Source organism: Cynocephalus volans, chromosome 10 (genome assembly GCF_027409185.1).
Source record: "Cynocephalus volans isolate mCynVol1 chromosome 10, mCynVol1.pri, whole genome shotgun sequence".
NCBI classification, from domain to species: domain Eukaryota; kingdom Metazoa; phylum Chordata; class Mammalia; order Dermoptera; family Cynocephalidae; genus Cynocephalus; species Cynocephalus volans.
In genome coordinates this window covers 11,051,250-11,074,096 of record NC_084469.1, presented here as the reverse complement: position 1 = coordinate 11,074,096, position 22,847 = coordinate 11,051,250, and the positions used below count along the sequence as shown (strand labels likewise).

Sequence of the window (22,847 nt, the reverse complement as noted above, 5' to 3'; positions counted from 1 at the left end):
AATAATCTTAGGAGACTTAGAAGGAACTCAAATGAAAACAGTAGATGAAAAAAAGAATGATATGCTCAAAAGAGCACAGGACGATTAAAGAGTAGGGTTCAACTTAAACTAAAACTCATCTGGCAGTTAAACATTGTCAGGCAGCACGTTATGTGTTTTTACATTTGTTCTCAATTAATCTACATTATAGTGTAGACAGACGTCTCTAATTCAGAATTTTGCAGAGAAGAAGTTTGAGAAACTGGGAAATTAACTAATTCTGTTGAATGTCTGATATAGGAATATAGCATATTATATAAACAGGTATATCAGTCTAGTGTTGTTACCATAGACCACACTGCCAGTGAACGGATTAACAGATGAGAAAGAGTTCGGATGGAGATTATACATCACAGGTGAGAACATCATATGGAAATGGTTTACCAGTTATGGGAAACGTACATTTATACTTTTATATATTTTTAATCTTAGCTATGAATAGCACCTTAGGAATCCCATTTTCAAAACTTTTCACAGTGTAAAATTAATCAAACATCTGGACTTATGAATCCTGTATAATTGACTCCAGCTATGATGTAATTAAAAACGCCTGCAGTGTGGTGGTTCTCACTGGGCAGAAATTTATCCCCCCCCCCAAAAAAAAAACCACTTTAAACAATATTTGGAGACAGTTTCGATTGTTACAGCTGTGAGTATGCTACTGGCATCTAGACAGTAGAAGGTGCGGGTGCTGCACTAAACTTCCTGCTGTGTATAGACTGTCCCACACTACAAAATGTCAATGGTGTAGAAATTGAGACGTGCTGCTGTAGCAAGAAATGCTTGACTTTTGGGTCAAAAATGTACCAAAGTAATGTTCTGGTAAGGATCTCTGAAAGAGATGCTACTTTGCCTTAAACAGCCGAAGTTCAGTCAAAAATTAAAAAGGCACTTCTATCATTTGACTGAATTAACTTGAGCTATCTTTTGGATCCTCATTTCTCAACTCTTTTCCATCATACACCCCAGGACGGAGATGGAAAAACAAAGACTAGGGAAGGAACGGGCTATAGTTGCCAATCAGGGTTTTTACTCAACGGTCACATGCATGGTACAAAGGAGAAAATGCTCACAGCATTATCTGTGAAGACAACACAATCACTTTATCAAATTCATAACTTCCAAGATTGGCTTTCTGTCCTTTTGCTTCTTTAGAGAAAACTTTTCTTAGCATTAGATTATTCTTTCTTTCAATTCCTTTCCATAAGCCTGGGTATGAAGAAATCTAATTAGTCTGAGTTTTAAATCAAATTAAACTAACTAGATAAGTCTTGAACAAATGTTTTAAGCTCTCTTGGCCTCCTCTTGCTCACTTTTAAAATAGATGTGATAACAACATACCACACTGATTATGACTAGCAAATGAGACAATACTTCCTAAAGCATCTAACACAGTAGCAGCATAAGTAGGTCCTCAGAAATCTTAGTTTTGTTCTCTTCCTAACATCTCACTAATGCAAATGGAATCTTTCAGGACCATCTGATTTTTATGACTAGTTTGAAGACATTGGGCTCACAAAATACCCAATGTATAGAATCTTACTGCCAAAAATATGCACCATGGAAACGAGATGTAATTATAAGCAAAATTCTGTATTCTACAGTCACATTTTCCCTGGTATGTTTTTCTGGTAACAAAATTTAGAAAGAGAGAAGTTAAAAAGAAATGGAATCCTATGAATTTTTATGTCCATTTGACCTTTATATTTGTCATTTACACTTGTTCAACCACGTTTAATATTTTCTGTAAAATTAACTTTGAATAACTACCTGTCCTTAGGTTTCACATACAACCTTCAAAGAAAACAGTGTTTCTTAAAAAAATATGCACATTATTTCTGAAATTTGTTAAGGGCCTAATGTAACAGCATTATATAGGCATCCCTCAGTATCTGTGGGAGACTGGGTCCAGGACCCCCAAGGATGCCAAAATGCTCAAGTCTCTTACAGAAAATAGTGTAATATTTACATATAACCTAGGTACATCCTCCCATACACTTTAAATCAACAATGAAAATGCTATGTAAATAGTTATTATACCATATTTTTGCTTACATTATTTTTAATTGCTGTATTGTTTGTTTATTGTTTATTCTACAATATTTTAATTCCTCAGTTGGTTGAATCCATGGATGAGGAATCAGTGGATACAAAGAGCAGACTGTATAGGCCATTGTATAGGGGCAAGGTATAAGAGAATTTAGAGTAACATTCTGTAAATTATAATGGTGGCAGTTCCAAGAAAATGATCTCAGTTAATCTCCAACAGATTTCTAGACTTCCACACATGCTTCGTTTTATTTGCCATATAAGGGTTTCTAAAAATTAAATCTATTTGGACAATTTGAAACTTTGCAACACTGCAACCATTAAGATAACTCATATATTGTATAAAATTAGGAGTATTTGGAAAATTGGTACAGTATATATTTTAACTAAATGTATAAAATATTTCTCTGGACATGAAGGGATATTAAAAATTATCTAATCTCTCCCATCCAGTTAACTTTATTTATTTATTTACTTATTTTGTTGTACATGTTTATGGGGTATATATTGTTTCAATACATTATATGTCATATAATGATCCAATTAGATTACTCATCCAGTTTATTTACTTATTTTTATTTGTAATTTGGTTGTGTGTCTTTATTGATTGGTTGATTTATTATGCATATTCATGGGGTACAAAGCTGACTATCAACACCTGTGCCCAAGATGTGATGGCCAGATCAATGCTATCATTATAACTGGGGTCTAAATACATTAAGATATATGTTGGGTTACACAACACTCAAGTGGCAAAGACTGAACAGATAACCTGATGCCCTGATTCTAAGTTTAAAGATATTTGTGGGTTGTTTTTTTCTTTTCATTTATTTATTTTTTTATTGTTTCATAGTTGAATATACATATCTGTGGGGTATAAAGTTGAATATCAATACTCATGAGCAATATGTGATGCTTAAATCAGAATAATTATTATATTCAATAATATACTCTGTCGTTGCTATTCATGTCCCTTTACCAATTCCTCTCTCTCACCTCCCTTCCCACTTCTAGTCACCTCAGTTCTCCTTTTGAAATTTCAATGTACTATTGTGAATGTTGTGTCTTTCTTTTACTTATATGTTTATTATTTTAGCTCCCACTTATGAGTGAGAACATATGGTATTTCTCTTTCTGTGCCTGGCTTATTTCACTTAATATGATTTTCTCTAAGTTCACCCATGTTAGTACAAATGGCAATACTTCATTCTTTTTTTATGGCAGAGTAATATTCCACTGTGTATTTACACTACATTTTCTTTATCTGGTCATCTGATGATGGACATTTAGTTTGGTTCCAGCTCTTGGCTATCATAAATACAGCTGCAATAAACATGGGGGTGCAGGTACATCTTCAACATGATGCTTTCCATTCCTTTGGGTATATCTGAAGTTGTTTCAGGAATCTCCACACCGTTTTCCATAATGGTTGCCCTGATATACAATTCCACCCACAGTGTAGGAGAGTTCCCCTTTCTCCACATTCTCACCAGCATTTGTTGTTTTCCACCTTTTTGATGATAGCCAGTCTAGCTGGGGTGAGATGATACCTTAATGTTATTATGATTTGCATTTCCCTTATGATGAGTTATACTGAGCATTTTTTTCATGTGTCTGTTGGCCATTTGTATATCTTTCTTTGAGAAATGCCTAGTTCCTTTGCCCATTTTTTGGTTATTTGTTTTTTTGCTGTTAAATTGCTTGAGTTCCTTGTATAGTCTGGATATTAATCTTTTGTCAGATACGTAGTTTGCAAATATTTTCTCTCACTCTGTAGGTTGTCTTGACACTCTGTTAATTGTTTCTTTTGCTGTGTGGAACTCTGAATCACCATTTAAAGAAATTAAAGAGGACACAGAAAGATGGGAAGATATTTCTTGCTCCTGGATTGGAAGAATTCATATTGTGAAAATGTCCTTGCTACACAAAGCAATCTACAGATTCGATGCAATTCCCATCAAAATATCAATGGCATTCTTCACAGCAATTGGTAAAACAATCCTAATGTTCATATGGAAGAACAAAAGACCCTGACTAGCCAAATAAATCTTGTGCAAAAAAATAAAGCTGGAGGCATAACACTACCTGACTTCAGACTATACTACAAATCTATAGCGAGCAAAACAGCATGATACTGGCATAAAAACAGACAATCGGACAAATGGAATAGAATAGAGAACCGAGAAATCAACCCACGAACTTACGTCCAACTGAACTTCGATAAAGGCACCAAGAACATCCACTGGGGAAAAGACAGCCTTTTCAGTAAATGGTGCTGGGAAAATTGGATATTCATGTATAAAAGAATGAAACTAGACGCATACTCTTGACATATATCATAATCAACTCAAAATGGATAAAAGACTTAAATATAAGATCTGAAACTATAAAACTCCTAAAAGAAAACACAGGGGAACACTTCAGGAAGTAGAACTGGGCAAAGACTTTATGAACATGATCCCCAAAGCAAAGGCAACAGAAGGAAAAATAAGCAAATGTGATTATATCAAGTTTAGAGATATTGCACAGCCTTCTCATTGTTCATAAAATTTTGAAGTATAACTGAGGTATAATTATCAAGACAGACCTTTAGTATCTGTCATTTTTTTTCTATTAACTGTCTCATCATGTTAAGCAGTCAGAGTTGCAAATACACCCATGATTATTGTTTTTTTAAAAGAAAGCTAGATCACTAACACAAAAGTAAATGCTGCAGGAGAATTCATAATCAGTGAACATAAATAAACATCTATTTAAAGGGAGATTTATGTTATTTGACCTTAAAAAATAAACCTCTTTCACCAACTATAAAAATAAATCTGATTATGCATTAGAAATAAAAGAATAAGATTTTGGGAAGCTAGAGAAGGCATCCTTTTAACTTACTATTGTCAGAAATGTTGCTAGATGAATCTATAAACAAAGTCAGAAAGTATTAGACCTATTGGTCTCAATATTTTTCAGCCTCAATTCAACTGAAGGATAAGTCACATTCCAACAGTAACAGGGATTATTTTTAGCTTAATTTTGGTAGGGACTTGGAGAAAGACTGGGTAACAGTGTGTAACTGCTTTGCATTTTTTTAAAGGTCTCTCCTTGACAGATGATGCTTATATACTATGTGTGATATACAATATATTTCTGGCTTAAGAGACAAGTTTTGAGAAATTCACAGATGATTAGCTTAACAAGTTACTAACTTATAAATCCCATGGGCAAAGGTATGATAAAAAAAGTTTATTTACATTGTCTCAAATTATCTTACCATAATATTACTTATTAATTACAAAGGAAAAATAGCAATTTTATAATGAAGAAACTTGATAGACACACCTTAAAAATTAGCATTACCCATAATGAGACAAATTGACATTATATAACTCCTGATATGATGCACTGAGAAGGACACAACATTGCTTTGGTGATATTCTTGCAAGAAATAAATAATCTGAAGGTAATCTTAAGAGAATGTCAGATAAACCTAACTGAGGGACATTCTACAAAACAACTGGCCAGAACTGTACAAAAGTGGCAAGACCATAAAATTCAAAGAAAGACAAAGGAACTATCCCAAATTAAAGAACACTGAGGAGACATGATAAGTAAATTCAATGTGTGATCCAGGATTGAATGCTGGCCCAGAAAAAGGCCATGAGTGAGGCAAACTGATGAAATCTGAATAAGGTCTGTAGATTAGTTAATAGCATTTTGTCAATGATAATTTCTAGATTTTGAATGTTAAGTGGTTATATGTGATGTTAACATTTGGAGAAAAAAGCTTGGTGAAGATTTAAAAAATTATTTGTCCTATATTTACAACTTTTTTGTACATCTTAAATTATTTCAAAGTGAAAAGTTAAAATATAAAAATTAATGATGCCTAAATCACCAACCTTAAAATCTCAGATTTAACTGGTCAGGGATGGGTCCCAGTTCTCTGCTTTATGTAAGCTCCCTGTATGAATTTAATACAAATTCCTCACCATACCTTCCAGTGCTTTGCACACAGGAGGCATGCAAAAGATTTTGCAATAACAAGATACGTAATAGTTCCATTTCATGATACATTCACAGTAATAATTGCACACATTTCTGGTGGGAGCAAAATGCTTAGTATAAATATAGAGACCAAATAGAGAAATTTGATTATAAAAGGTTTTTTTCTAGGATATAGAGTTTCAAATGTGGCCCTAAAATAATTAAATCATTCTTTTATTTGAAAAGAAGTCTGTGAGATTCTTTCTTTCCAGTTTCACAGTGATCTGGTTCCACTAACCATTTAATCCTAGCACTGACACAATTGCATTGGGTGGGGAGGGCTCTGTAAAATTGCATGTGGTAAGACATTTTTGTCCCTGTAACACTTGGTTGAGCTATCTTCTCATCAAACCTTTAAGGTTTTATTTACCCAACATCTCCTTATATAATTAGTAAAACTGTGAAACCTCACTAATTATGTTTATCTATACAGAATTTGGGCTGAAGCCAGTCAAAAGTTTAACTTTAAATTGCTTCTAAAAAAAAAAATAGCAATATTAGTTTGCTAAGCAGAGCAATAATGCACACAAGATTTTTTCCAAGCTTGTGATTGGAAAAGCATATTCACCTCCCTGGAAAAATTTTATTATACTCTCCTTCTAAGCACCCATTCATACATAGTGTAATTGTGATATTGACAGAAGTCTGCACCTATTAGAGAAGCACTAAGTATTATGAATTTATTTTAAGATATAGTAATAAAAACAGTACCTCTCTAGACCTCTGGGTTGTGCGTTTGTGTGTGCACGCATGTGCACGTGAGCATGCGTGTGTGTGATGAAGAAAGCTTTGCAAGTTATTTTAAAATATTCCCTGAATGCATGTGCTAATCTCTTTTTTTATCTGTGTGGCAGAACGATGTGAGAATGGGATGGGGAAATTTCACCCCTCCCCCACCTCACAATTCAAGTAAGAAAGAGTCGTCTTTTGTTTAGCGAGGTTTGTTTGGTCTCCAGTTTGTTGTTCTGTTTTTATTACAACTGTGCTCAGCTAAGAGAAAAAAAGCCTCTTACTAACAAAAAACCTTATTAAATGCTCGAATTGGTAACTAAGACAAAGTAAAAAGGGAATTATTTTCCTTAATCTGAGATTTTACTGTCTGGCCTAGGAGAAAGTAATTAATGTTTACTTTGTTAGGGGAGGTAATTTTTGAGGATAGAAAAAAAAAGACAGAATTGAAGTTGGATCATCCCAAGCAAGGTCATGAGAACAGACCTCAGTCGTACGGTTTGCCTGTGAATATCCAAGAAACTCTTCAGAATTTGTGGTTTCCACCTTTGGGAGAAAGAGAAACATTTACTAAACAGGAGGTGTAGTCACGGACTTGAGAATCTTGAAGAGGAAGACTGAAAAGGAAAAGAACTGATTAGAGTTTCTAGTGGAGAAGAGTGAGACGCTCCTCGAGGATCACATTTCTGCAGAATCCTAGTCTTGTGAGCTAAAGGAAATCAAGCAAAATATTATTCTGAGGATTACACCTTCACACTCTATCTGCACTCTAAATTCCCCCTGCCCTTTAGTGGGAAAATTTTATGATTTATATTTGAGTTCTGTGTCTTAGATAAAGTGAGCTGATAATGCATAGGAATCTGATCAGCGAAGAAAGAAAATGCAGAGATGGTCAGACTGAGTAACAACAGTACGCTGTTTACAGGAGATGCAGCAGGAATGCAAGGTACAGGGAGTTTGAAAGGATGAGGACGAACATTTATGTATGGGTGAGTTCTATTGAAAATAAAGCTGGTGTGATTATACTAACGATAGAAAAAGTAGGTTTTTAGGCAATTTAAGGTAATAGAAGGCAGCTGAAATCCTCCCAGCACATCACTCTGACCTCCACATCTAACTCTCTTCACTTTTAATGACTTGTGATTACATTGGGTCCACTCAGATAAACTCACTCTATCAGATAAGTCTATTGGATAAAATATCTCTATGGCTAGAGAAAAACAGCATCATTTAATGAAAAGTAGAATTCATGAAGATAAAACAATTTTAAATTGATACGTACTTAATACTATAATGTCAAAAGTAATGAAATAAAAAATATGACATATTAAAAGAAGGTAGACAAATGTTCAATTATAGTAAAATATTTGTAAGAGACATCAGTTTCAGTAATTGATAGAACATAAAAAGGTTCAGTAATAATTCAGATTATTTGAATAACACAATTAACTAACCTGTCAGAGTGGACATACATAAAATGCCGCACAAAATAACTGCAAAACATACATTAATTTAGGCAAATTAGAACACTTTCAAATGATCAAAATTTTATAATATGTTCTCTTGTCACAATGCAATTAATAACAATTACTAAAAGATAACTAGCAAAACATCTCAAATTTATAAATTAAGAAATATATGTTTAAGTTACCTGTGAGTTAAAAAAAAGAAAAAAAGAAAATATTTGGTCTGAATAATAATGCATAATATATTTAACAAAAGTTAGAGGATGCAGCTTAATGTGTCACTTTTAAAAGCTCATAACTCTAAAGATATATATTAGATGATGTGAAAGACTGAAAATAAATGTTAAACTTTTATCTCAAAAAGATAGTAAAAGAAGAGAAAAATAAAACCAAAAAAGTAGGTGGCAGACAGAATTATGGCTCCCCAAAGATGTCCAAGTCTTAATCACCAGAATCTATGAATGTATAAGCTCACTTGGCAATAGGCAATTAAGGTTGCAGGTGGAATTAGAGTACTACCAAGCTGGTCTTAAAATAGGGAGATTATCTTGTATCATCTTAGTAGGTCCAACATAATCACAAGCATCCTTTAAAAGTGGAAGAGGGAGTCAAGAACTGAGGCAAGAATAATGCAATATAAGGACTTGACCTGCCATTTATGATTTTTAAGATGGAGTAAGAGTGCCACAAATCAAGAAATATGACATTGTCAAGAAGCTGAAAAATGGAAGGAAACAGGTTTTCTTTTAGAGCCTCCAGAAATAATCATGGCCCTGCTTCATCTAGATCTTAAGCCTAGTGAGACCTGTGTTGGACTTGTTTTTGTTGTTGCTGTTGTTTTTAATTTTTTTAATTGAAACATAATTGTACATATCTGTGGGTTACAGAGTTGAATATCAATACCTGTGTGCAGTATGTGATGCTCAAATCAGGACAATTAGTATTTTCAACATTATACCATGTAACCATTCTTCATGGCCCTTTACCAATTTCTCCCTAAACCTTCCTCCCCGTCCTCCTTTCCCTCCTCTGATAACCTCAGATCTGTTATTATCTTTTGAAAGTTCAACATATCATTGTGATGGTTATATCTTTATTTATGTATTTATTTGTTTTTTAGCTACCACTTATGAGTGAGGACAGATGGTATTTCTCTTTCTATGCCTAGCTTATTTCACTTAACATAATTTTTTCTAAGTTCATCCATGTTGCTGTGAATGGCAGAATTTCATTCTTTCTTATGGCAGAGTAGTATTTATTGTGTAAATACATCACATTTTCCTTATCTAGTTGGCTGTAGTTGGATTTTTAGATTGGTTTTAATTTTTGGTTATTCTAAATAGAGCTGTGAGAAACATGGGAGTGCAGTTAGGTACCAGTTTGACATAATGATTTCCATTCCCTTGGGTATAGAACCAACAGTTGGATTGCTGAATTGTATGGTAGTTCTATCTGTAGTTGTTTGAGGAACCTCCATATTGTTTTCCATAATGGCTGCACACATCAGTATGGTTTCGATTTGCATTTTCCTGATGCTAAGTGATGTTGAGCATTTTTTCATGTGTCTGTTGGCCATTTGTACATCCTCCTTTAAGAAGCTCATTTGCCCATTTTTTAATCAGGTTTCTCTCTTTTATTTTTTTATTTTTTTATTTTTTATTTTTTTACTGTTAAGTTGTTTGAGTTCCTTCTTTCTATATTCTGGATATTAGTGCCTTGTCAGATACATAGTTGAAAATATTTTCTCACATTCTGTCGGTTGTCCTTTCATTCTGTTAATTGTTTCTTCTGCTGTACAGAAGCTTTTTAGTTTGATATAATCCCATTTATTTATTTTTTCTTTTGTTACCTGTGCTTTTGCGGTCTTATTCATAAAGTCTTTGCTCAGTCCTACTACCCGAAATGTTTCCCCTATGTTTTCTTTTAGGATTTCTATAGCTTCAGGTCTCATATTTCAATCTTTAATCTACTTTGAGTTGATTTTGGTATATGGTAAGAGGTGCAGGTCTAGATTTATTCTTCTACATATGAATGGCCAGTTTTCCTCCCACCATTTATTGAAGGGGCAGTCTTTTCCCCAGTGTATGTTCTTAGTGTCTTTGTCTAAGACCAGTTGGCTGTTAGTGTGTGGGGTTGTTTCCTGGTACTCTATCTTGTTCCATTGGTCTGAGTATCTGTTTTTATGCCAATACCATGCTGTTTTGGTTACCATAGTTTTGAAGTATAATTTGAAGTCAGATAGTGTAATGCCTCTGGCTTGATTTTTTCTTTTTTTCTTTCTTTTCTTTCTTTTTTTTTTCTTTTGTTGTTGTTGTTGTTGTTGTTGCTCAGAATAGCCTTCCTGGGTATGGTTTCTTTGGCTGAAAGTTTTTTCTTTTAGTATTTTGAACATATCATCCCATTCTCTTCTGGCCTATAGCATTTCTGTTGAGAAGTCTGCTGTTAGTCTGATGAGGATTCCCCTATATAGGTGACTTGACACTTTTTCCTTACTGTCTTTCAGATTTGCTCTTTGTCTTTGAGTTTTACCAGTTTAACTATAATGTGTCTCAGACAGGAGCTTTTTGAATTGAATCTGTTTGGGAATCTTTGAGCCTCCTCTACCTGAAGGTCTGTGTCTCTCCCTATACCTGGGAAGTTTTCTGCTACTATTTCATTAAATATGTTTTCAATGTCTTTTCCTCTCTTCTCCCCTTCCAGAACACCCATGATTTGGATGTTTGTGCACTTAAGGTTTTCTACTAGCTCTCTTAGATTTTCTTCATTTTTCCTTTTTTCTCTTTTTTTTTTTCTCTTTTGTCTAAGTTATTTTGAAAAGACTGTCTTCAAGATCAGAAAGTCTTTATTTCAGTTGTTGTAGCCTGTTGCTTAAGCTCTCAGTGGAGTTTTTCATTTCACTGAATGAATCCTTCAGTTCCATGGGTTCTGCTACATTCTTTTTTAAAGTATTAATCTCTTTGTAAATTTCCTCCTTCATATTCTGGATAATTTTGCTCAGTTCATTATATCATCTAACTGAGTCTTCTTGTATCTTATTGAGTTTCTTTAAGATTGTTGCTTGAAATTCTTTTTTGGTCATTTCAAGGGTTTTCTATTGGGTCTGGTACTTGAGAGTTATTGCACTCCTTTGGTGGAGTTACATTTTCCTGTTTTTTCATATTTCTAGTATCTCTACATTGATGTCCAGTCATCTGGTAGAACAGTTGCTTCTTCTATTACTCAGGAGTGGGATTTGAGGAGAGAGACTTCCTCTTGTAAACATGTTTTGTGTTGGCTATTGAGTAGAATGTGTTAGTATTGATTCATGGTATATGTAGTAGTATAGTCTCCATATGGGCACTTTGACTTTATTCAGTTGCAGTTGTGTGTGAGTGCCTCCATGGCCTAGGCACTGGGGCATTAATGATATATATATTTTTTTGTCTTTTTTTTTGTGACCGGCCACACTGCGATCAGCCAGTGAGTGCACCGGCCACCCTTACATAGGATCCGAACCCGCGGCGGGAGCACTGCTGTACTCCCAGTGCCTCACTCACCCTAGTGCACCACGGGGTCGGCCCGCATTAATGATATTTTGCTGAGGTTCTTGATACTGTGTTGGGTCATTGAGTAATTGAGCAATATCTTGAGTTCTTCGGAGAAGTACCTGGGTGTCCCATTGCTCTTTGTCTGGGGTAAGTGATTCTGGGTGGACTTGTTGACAACCCAGCTAGGGGCCCTTGACCCTGATAGGTGCACTGGAAACTTTCTCCCTTACTCTATTGGCTACCTTGGTTTTTCAGTCTCTGGGGGTTCTACATGTATTTCTACCCAGGTCAAGTCAATCACGTGGGCTGCCTACATAGCTCTCACCCCCAGGTATGCTTCTGTCAGGAAGGGGGGAAGCATAATTCCCCCTGTGGGTGGGGCTACTGGGTCTCAGGTCTTCAGATGCTCACCTCCTTCCTTGGGCTTCACTGCTGATCCTCCTTGCATCAGTGCAGTTGAGTGATCAGCAGTCCACCTGCACAACATCAGTGGCTGCTATAGCAGTGGTGGCAGGCCACATTTGTGGTGGCTGTGGTAGGATGTTCACATGGTAGTGGTGGCTCTGGTGTCAGCAGGCTGCTCATTGGCTGCCCAGAAGTGTTGGTGTTGGCAGCAGTGGCACAGCAGTGGCTACAGCAGGCTCTGGCAGGGCTTTGGTGTCCACGACCACAACAATGGGCCACCCACACAACAGCTATTCTGTGGGGAGCTGTTCTAAAGGAAGATGAGTGACATTTCTGGGACTGGACTATGGCTCCAGTGACAGTGGAAGCAGAGGTGGTGGGCCTGTTTATATCTTTTTCTGTGGAAGAAATGCACCTTAGTCACCTCTAGTTCACCATCTTCTGTGTTGGACTTCTGGCCTTTGGAATTGTAAGATAAATTTGTGTTACTTTAACCTACTAAAATTGCAGTAATATATTATAGCAACAATAGAAAACTAATAAAAAAGTATAAGGAAAACAATTATAAAGAATAGAGCTGAAAATAATTAACAAACAAATGTAAATAAAGATAATCAACAAATGTGAAAAGACTAATAAAAAGAATAAACCTCTTTTGAAATTGATGAAAATAATAAAAGAGAAATGGTACAAATAAACAATATGAGGAATGAAAAAGGGAACATAACAACAAATGATAAAAATGTTAAAAATAGTGAGGATAGTATGAACGACTTTCGAAAATGTATATTAAGTGCATAAAGTCTTAGAAAATATAATTTACTACAACTGATTCAAGACAGAATAAAAAACTTGAATAATTCTCTAACTACTAAACAGCATCAATCAGCAGTGAAAACATCTTCCCACAATGGAAACTCCATGTAGTTTGCTTATCAGTTGATTCTAGCAAACACTCAGTGAAGACATAAGAGGAGGATAGTTTTAATGTCCTGGACACATTTGAGAGAAAGACACGTTCAACTGGCCAATCTGAAGCCAATTGTCCAATTTGTGCCCACATTTCTGGGCTGAGAGTGATGTGTTTGTGGACAGGGGCAAGTAATCTAAGTTCATTCAATCAGAGTGTAAATCAGCACTTCTGTTTGATGTTTGAGGGGAGAGACACTGTCTTTTTTAACTTGTATGAGTAACATGTAGCATTGAAAGCTGAAATAGTCATTTTTTGACCTCAAGAAAAGTTCTGGATGCCACTAATTCCAGGGAAGGAAAAATGGACAGGAAGAGAATAACATCAAAACTATCAGTGACAGCTCTCTGTTGCTGGTATAAAACAAACCTCAAGTCTATCCTACCTCCGAACTTTCAATATTTTCATGACATTTTCTTTCTTAATGGTGGTGGTACATTTTCTCTAATTTTGAAAATCACAGATTGTGTGATTCTTGAACGAATGAATTATTGTACAGGCAATTAATTTATTCTGCTAGTGAATGAACACTAATTGAAATTGGTGAGGATGAATCTCAGTATAAACACTAACAAAAGCTTGGTAATAAAGTGGAGTAATGAGTAAATTTCAACTAAGGAATTAGTTTTGTTTTATGTGAGACGAAGGTAAAAACAAGATCTACGTAAACAAATTAAAAATGCCTCCTTCACTTTTACCATTAGCATCAATTGTCTCAGATAATAAAATATTACTTAGGGCTGGCCCCATGGCTCACTCAGGAGAGTGAGGTGCTGGTAGCACCGAGGCTGTGGGTTCGGATCCTATATAGGGATGGCCGGTGCGCTCACTGGCTGAGCGTGGTGCAGACCACACCGTGCCGAGGGTTGCAATCCCCTTACCAGTGAAAACAAACAAACAAACAAACTATCACTTAAAATCTTAACATTATAATAGGAATGGAACTGTTATTGAATCCCCAGGTTTGAGTGTGTTGAAAGTTCTTCACAAAGATTTTTCACAAGATGTGGAATAATATATTTGTAGATAAAAGACCCCTCATTTCTTTAGTTTCAGACATCTTTCCAAGACTTATATTAATTATATACGTCACAGGAATTAAAACTAGTCTAAAGTATGGTTCAAACCCCAAGGTGATAAATAAGTAATTACTCTGAAATGTAAATATAATTGTTCTAAAATATTTTCTGTGATGCTGTGTGTTTATTGACCTTATGAGTGTACTGTTAGCATTAAAAAACGTTTTTTTCATGCTGACCTAAAGAAATGTCTGAATTCTGAAACCAGTAAGATGATCTCCTTTCAGAGAAACATGATAAGAAAAATACAGTTCCACATAAGGTCAAAATTGCTCTTCAAAAATATCATTCTTAACCCTAAACAATTCAGTTTTTCAGTGGGTAAAAAGTTGTATCAGGAAGTGATATATGTATCGGTTGGTTCACTATTCTCAGCCCTGTAGTCTAATGATCATCGGCTACTCATTTGCCCATTAGAAGCCGAGCACTATGGTATAATGAGTCATATCATATTCATTAGCTATAGAGTGGGCTATAACATTTGAAAGTAAATGATACCATATCTAACTGCAATAAGATTACCTCTAATGATGTTTGTTGATGGCGGTGGTGGTTCCAATGGGTAGAATGAATAGAGCCAATGAATTTTTCCACAGTCTATCAAAATACTGTGACTAGTGCCATTTTTGACCCATTTACTCATTCCCTATTCACCTTGCTGAGTTTAGAGGATTATTTGGTGCCATAGAACAGCAAACTAGTTCCCAGGGAAAAGAAATTTTGAGTGTGGTCTCATTGAACTGGGATCTAACCCACTGAGTTAAAGAAGATTCTCCAGCCCCAATCAAACCTTTGAACAGCTGTAGCTGTGGTCAACATATTGACTATAATCTCATAAGATACACCAAGCCAGACTGCTCAACTAAACTTCCAAATACCAGGCCTACAAAAACCCTGAGAAAATCAATATTATTCTGTAAAGCAACTAATTTTCACGTGATGTTTTACATCGTGATATATAACCAATAATTGTGCTGATCCTAGAAGCACTTTTCTCAAAGGAGATTCAAACTATTTAATTTAGTTGAGTTTTCTTATTTAATGTTGGGGAAATTGAGGCCCAAAGAAGGTTAGTGATGTGTAGACTCTAGAATCATAGTTAAATGCATATTATCTCTCTAACTGGGAAGAAAATCGATATGATAGTGTATAAACCAAGGATAAACATTAACAGGAATTGCACTATCACATTTGCATGTGTAAACTTTTTTGTTCTCAGTCTACTTAATAATGTGTTTAATAGTCTTCCCTGGAAGTTCTTCACCCATTAAAATGCTACTTTGAAATGCAAAACCATTGGTAGAAGAATGTAAAGGCACACTTGATTTATTTTCTTGGTTTAAATAAAACTTGTTAGAAAACAATGGTTTCTGTCCCTTCTGAATATTTACAGAAATATAAACTGATTTAGAAAATACAGAGACAAGAACCTAGAGTTAAAGTGATAAATGGCAATGAGAAAAAGAAATTCAGAGACTAAAGTAAAGTTCCCAAAATGGTGTCAGAAATGTTGAGTGGTGATTCAGTAGGGAGGAAGGCATTAATTCAGCGAGGTTTCCCAAGAATTAGGTTCTTCCTTGACAGAATAAAAAGTGTCATGCCTCTTTATCACATTTATTATACTATAAGGATTATTATAGCTTTATAGTAAAAAAAAAAAAACAGTACTATAAGCAGCCCTCAAAATCAGTGTTTCTAGTACTGCTTCAAGAATAAAGACAGTTTTCAATGAAACTCAATAACCAAATTTCCACAAAAAAAAATGTATTTATTTATTTTTTAATTGCAACATAAAAACTTTATTTAACAAAAGCAACAGGTAAAGTCAAACAGGCACTTATATTAAGAGAAAAACTAACTAGAAGAATTTTTATTTTAAACACCTTACAGAAACCTCCTTGCAGTTGCATTTAACTGAGCTCCATTGCTGTGAAGAATACATCTCATGCACAGATAGGGATAAATGATTTGTACAGTTTTCAAATATTCATGGAATACTACCTTATATATACATATACATTAAATTTGAAAAAGATTTAATTGGCAATCCCCAGATATACTTCATTTCTGTTGACCTTTTCATAGAGAGGTCGTCTATACAAAAGAATATACAGTTCTGGTTCATCAATCATATAATGGACCAGCCTAGACATTACACTGTTGGACAACAGGTCTTCTCTACTCCTCTTCAGACATTGGACAGGTTTTGAATAGTTGTTTGGAAAGTTCTTCAGGTAACATGACATGCTGGTACTCATAGTGTTCATGGGAGTACTTGTCTGAATGGTAGATATGCTTGTGAGTCATCCTGCCCATGCGCAGCTGGATGGGGAATGGAGTTGGTGGACAGCTGGTGGCCATGTGTCTGCATCAGGCCAGGGGACAGCTCCACTGAGACCAGCCCACAAATAATTTTAAATGATTGTCCCATCTTTCTTGGTGATTATTTAACTTTTGTCTTAAATATTGACAAAAGTATTAATATAAATCCAATAGACTACTTTGTTTATGTGTTATCATGTTTTTCCTGGCTAGCAAATATTTGAGTAGCTAAATACAGATTCCTCACCCTGATGTTGATTTACAGGTTCCTAGAATTAGCCAAGCTAACCTCCACCAAGATTTTGCTATACTATAGCTTTGCAGCCACAAGTGGAATTAAAATAGTTTTCTGTAAACTAGCTAAACTAAAAGATTGTTCATCACTTATAAGCGCTTATGTCCCTAGGCATTATGTGTGACATGGTTTCTTTATACATGGACATTTTGCAATAAAGATGATACATTAATTAGCTTTATGAATAAATGACAGCTTTTTGTCATTACAGAACATTACCTTAAGGAGGTTTTTCACTTGTGTTTGTTTTGTTTTGTCTATGAGAAGTAAAAAGCTATATATATAGTTTACCAGAGTAGGAAGCTGGAGTTCCTATATAAGTGGAACGTTGCTCTCTTGTTGGAAAATATCAGGGTGAAAAATGAGATCAAAATGCTTTTGGTTTCAGAAAACACAAATGAGCAAACAGCTGCAAAATCTGAGGACTGCATGAGAAATCAATTTGAAATTTGAACATCAGAGAGGACATCCATTATTCAAATTGCTATCACTAGACAAGTATAAAATTTGTTTGATATAAACATAATTTCTGAAATATAGGTAAGAATTTCCCTCTTCAAATGAAAAATGAAACTCTTTCCCCAGAGCTTTTGCATAAAGCAGCCTTTATTGTTGTATTATCTGTGCTTTCCAAGTTCTGTATATCAATTGATAGAATGAAAATGAAAATAAATATCTCATTTTTTCTTGGCAAGACTATATTTAATAATGATTTCATGCATAAGGCTTCTATTAACAATAATGCAAGTTCTGATTCAAACGAGCAGAATTCCAACATCTATGGTAATTGGTATCTGAGCACACCTGAGATATCTTTGTTTTCTTCTGAAGGATCCTAAATAAAATATGTATGTCGTTAATACATGATTTATACTACTCACCAAACTTTTGAGGCAGCATTCAAAATAATCAAAAACATTAAACCAAAGGGAAAAAGAAATAAAGAAAATGGATATCAAGTAATAAAGTTGAGATAAGACATGGGAGCTCATGGGTGTGGGAAGAGGAAAATATTGGCAAAAAAATTAAGCCAGATACCTATGCATGGAATGGCAGACCCTTTTCTCACAAAAATATACAATTTAATTGGTGAAAATTACTTAAAGAATAAAATTCATTTAAAATCTCTGGAAATTTTTCTAAGGCCATATAGCTAATGCAGAAACATTTATTCAAGACAATCTACTAAATTTCTGTAAGAACAGCAATAGTCTGTGGCATTCGAGCTCTCACTCCTCCCTGAACCATAGGTACATGTTATGGATGCCACAGTATGCATGCTGTACTCTGGAAAGGTACAGCCAGAAAGATGGGGGCTCTTTTATTACCTCCCCCAAATCTCAGACTGGGACTATGGTTTCACCCTGAGAGGAGATATCTGCCACTGGCATTTTACAGCCCACTATCCCCATGCTGTAAAAGCTCAATTGCAGCAAGCATAGCAAGGAATCATTGCAACAAGCAAAGAATACCACGGCCCTGCTTGCCCCTGCCTCAGTTTGCTTGTAAGGCTGAGGTTCCATTCCAGAACCCAACCCACAGTGCCCAATGAAGAGTAAAGGTGCTGATGCTGGAAGGAAGGGTCTGGGAGGCCCAATAGTCATCCTCGACCCACTCCATCCTCTTACCAGATTTTTGACTCCACCACAGGAAAGAATTCAAGAGCAGAGTAACATTAGAAAGTGAGAACAGGTTTAATATAACGAATAAAATACAGGTTTAAAAGAGAGAGTGTGGCCTAGCTACAGAGACTGAGCAGGGCCCACACCAAATTTAATACAGGAGTAAGAAATACATACTTTAAATATAGTACAGAGTGCAGGCTGGCTCAGGGGAGTGAGCAGCCACCTGCTAAAAGTAAGCTTAACACAAAAGCGGAGCATACACACTTCAGCCAGTGAAGTGATGGTTGACCCCAGGAAAGTGATCAACAACCTGCCTTCTGATCTAATGCATATTCATGCTATCTAATGAACATACAGCTAAAAGAGCAGTTCCTTGTTATGTAACACAGTCTTGCATATATTCAGTTGGTCTCTCTTTGGCCATGTTCAAATCCTATCACATTCAGGAGACATATTCAAGAATATTCTGTGCTCTTTAGCACCCCTAGTGGAAGAATAAACTCCACTTTCCTGAGCATGCTTGGTTACTAGGGTTACATAACCCTTCTCTACTGCACATGCCCAGCCACTGGATTTACATAAGCCAGCCCCTTGTGGTCTCAATTTTCTCCTGTTGGTGCTAAAAATAGGTCCAACAAGCAGCAGTAACTCTCCTCTAGGGGAGGGCCTACAGGAGGAAACTGAGACCTCAGGGAGTGGCTTGAAACCCAGAGATGTGTCCTGAAAGTCAAACCCAGGGAAACCAAGCACCTCCTGTCTCTTCCCCCCCCTCAGAGATTCCATTCCCTTAATCTTCAGGGAAGTTGAAGGGCAATGGTCTGACTTCAGTAGCTGCTTCAGACTGACCGAGACTGTAAGCCCTGCCTATGTGGGAATAGAAATCTCTGAATTCCTGATCCAGGAGGCCCAGCCCAGTTTGAGGTAGTCTGGTTAGGACAGGGTAGAAGCCTCATAGAGTCATCCTTTTCACATGAAATTGTTGAAGTCTAGAAGAGACAAATTTAACAAGAAGTTTAAAGATACAGAGACCCAAAACCAAACGCAATAGAAAGGCTGCTAGTGGTCCTAACAAACGTAGAAACAAAATGACTGAGGATAGATAATTCTTCACAGATTCCCAAATGGTTTGAGAGTTAGCATTTTAGAGCTCGTGTAATCAGGTGTCTTGGTCACATATTCTTTTGACAGCATCTTTCACTTGGTTTGAAGTGTTTTATGTATGTGCATCAAGTTTTATTTATCACGGCACATATTCCCCCTTGTTCAGCTAGAAGATAACCTAGGGCCAAATGGTTGTCAAGGACAACACCAGCTAATGAGTCCAGGGATGCCTGTAGTTTTTGTACATCATCCCGAGTTGTCTGGACTAACTAGGCTACTCTGTTAGCCAAATTCCGTAAAGTGGTTTAGTGATAGGCAAATCCTCCCCAGGAGAAGTTAGTCCAATAACGACCACAATACCTGCTAATGTTAGGCCTATGGCCCATTTCTTTCTGTGTGTCCTTTTGTAGATCTTTCTACAGACAAATACACCATCAGGAGCCAGGTGTCCTAATGTGCATTGTCCTGTAAATACTACATTGTCTATACAGGGATAAATCCCTGCTTTAAAGGATGAAGAAAACCTTCCTTCTGGGTATATGGAGTCTGGGGGTCAATTTGCTGGTGGTCTGTCTGAGGGGTCTGCATACAAGAAGACACATTCCGATGGAGCACAACCCTTGTGGGAGAAGTTGTGTTAAATTCTTTGATTATCTGCAATATCGAATAAAGAGAACTAGAAATGTTACAATTCAGGGAAAGCAAATTGTTTTTACCCTTATTAAATGATTCCCTGATGGAGGAATCATGTTCTTAATCCTCCTACTCCATGAAGCATTGTTAAATGCTACTTTGGGGATGTCACAATTTACTTTCGAGACACCTAAGGCCAGGTCGCATCCTTCCCACAGCCTACGTACATTTTTGGTACCATAAGTTCCATTGTCATTGGTGCTTTTAACAGGGCACCAGTGAGTGTCCAATGGAGTACATGAACCTGAGAAAGACATTGCGTTTATTTCTGTGGTGGTCCAAGTCTCAGATCTTCCACAAAGGTAGCAGGCTGTATCAAGAGTGGTGCAATTTAGTCTTTGTTTTACCTTTCCAGCTGTGACTTTGTGCAGACGTGTCAAGTTCATACACATCACAGATTTTGAGCTATCTAGGGGGAATTCAATAGTTGGTGGGCTAGCCCAATCTAAAAACGAAATATTGAAGTCCCCTTCATGAGCGAATGTTCTTGACATATTCAACCAGACCTGAGGATTGTAATGACATATTCAGCAATCAGAAAGATTTTCCCTTTTAGATACATTGAAGATATATTGACTATAGCATTATGTTCCCATTCTGCACAAGTTGTTTTAAATGATGAAAGGAGGATGGTTAAGTAGCTGATGTTCATTTTCATTATCATCACCAGAATTTCTAGACCCAGCATGGATAGAATAAATCTTTACTTAGAGGGAGGGGTCTGGAAAAGTAGCCGAATGACAATATTATAATATCACCAGGAAAACCACTAGACCTAGAGCTATTTGCCACATCACTTGTCAGAAGTTGATCCCTCAGGACTTTTCTCTCTTGAATAGTTACTTGAGGCCTTCTACGGGTTCACATGAATGGGTAGAGTTGCCTTTGTCCTCCTGAAGTTCCTGTAAGGACTCATAAGAGACAGGTTTTACTCCAGAAAAGTGGACCCAAGTAGGAGGGCATTTGCCTCCATGACCTCTGATTGGCTCAGCACTGCATATCCTGAATTTTGGTTCCCCTTTTCCATGGCCACATAAGCTTCCCTTCTCCCAGTACCATTATGACTTGAACCTCTGCAATAGCAAGCATCCACTGGTCTTGGAACTGCCTCTAAGGCTGCTTCTCTCTCCTTTCATAAGGACAAACCATTGTCAATACCTCCCACACTTTGACTGTCACCCTCTTTAGACCAGCCATATTCTGTTGGAGCAGAAACCCAGCCTCAGAAAGGTCCCCTTCCTTGTACACCAGGCAACTGTCTGACCAGGGATAAATTGCCCCTGTGTCCTCTGGCTACCTTAGGGACTCATGGTTGCTCCAAGCTTCAGTGACTCTTGAACAGGATAATTAACCAACTGGAGCTCACTTCCATTTTCATTGACCTCACAAGTAGAGACCAGAGCAGGTATGCCTAGGCTCAGAAGCGCATTCAGTCTAGATGCCACAATGAATATGAATAACAGCCCATCTGCAGTTCCAGCACCCCTACAAATCAAACCTTCCTTATCTGCCAATGTTGTCATTTATTTTCTGGCTGCTAGACCTCTTCTTGTGCCCAAACTGCCACCTGAGGAGCAATGTGAAAGAGAAGAAGACACACAGTATATGACACCCTCCTCTAGGCCTGTAGGCTTCAAAAGCTAGAGCTCAAAAAGCTTTTGGAGACAATGCAGAATTCATGAATACGTTATTGTGACCAGCAGATTGATAGCTGTACATATGAAGCATGTACAACACTCAGTACTAGGTACCACATGTCATTGAGAATATCAACTTTTGCTGAAGAAAATTTATCCACAGCCCATGTCCATACTGGCCCTGAGGAATTAGAAAATGAAGATGATGGGAATGATGTCCCCAAGCCACCTGTGCGAGCAGTGCTTCCCCAGCAAACTTTCTCACTGTCTCTAATGCCAGCTCTTCCTTCGGCTGGTTAGCTCTAGATGGTGATCCCACAACAAACTTCACTGAGGGTTCACAAGGTCCTAAGAGGCCCCCTCATCCCAAACCACTTCTATCTGAGAGTCAATTCTGAATGATAAGCAGGTAGCTGTCAACAAGGTGGCAGTGCTGCTGCTTCTGCTTCTACCATAGCCTTGCCTCAGCTCTCCAGTAAGATCAAGAACCTCATGAGTCAGGGGTACTCCTACTAGTACATTCAGAAAGCTTTGGCCATCTCTAGTTAGCCATTCCAAGGTGGCCCTGTGGAAGCCTCGAGCTATAGCCCACGCTGTTTCCTTCTGGTTGTATTGTACAGGAGTATCTATTGCACTCAAGGGAAAACTTGGAGCAGATGAGCTAACGCCCCCCTCAGAGACTGAGCCTGAACCGCTCGGCTTTGGTGCAAAGTCTCACCAAGACTCTGTTTGGTGCCTGCTCCCATCCTTGTTGTCACCTCAAGATCCTGCTCGAGGAGTGGAATCAGCATAGACTTATTCATATCTTCCTTGGTTTCCTAGGGTCTTGCAGGTTTGCAGCCTCAGGCTGACTGGAAAATAACTTTACATTT

General features: G+C 36.8%; 1 pseudogene; it reads left to right on the top strand.

Moving 5' to 3' along the window:
• The window catches only part of LOC134386927 (E3 ubiquitin-protein ligase CBL-like), a 153,713-nt pseudogene extending 131,189 nt beyond the window's left edge, over positions 1 to 22,524 (top strand).
• The last annotated feature ends 323 nt before the right edge of the window (positions 22,525 to 22,847 follow it).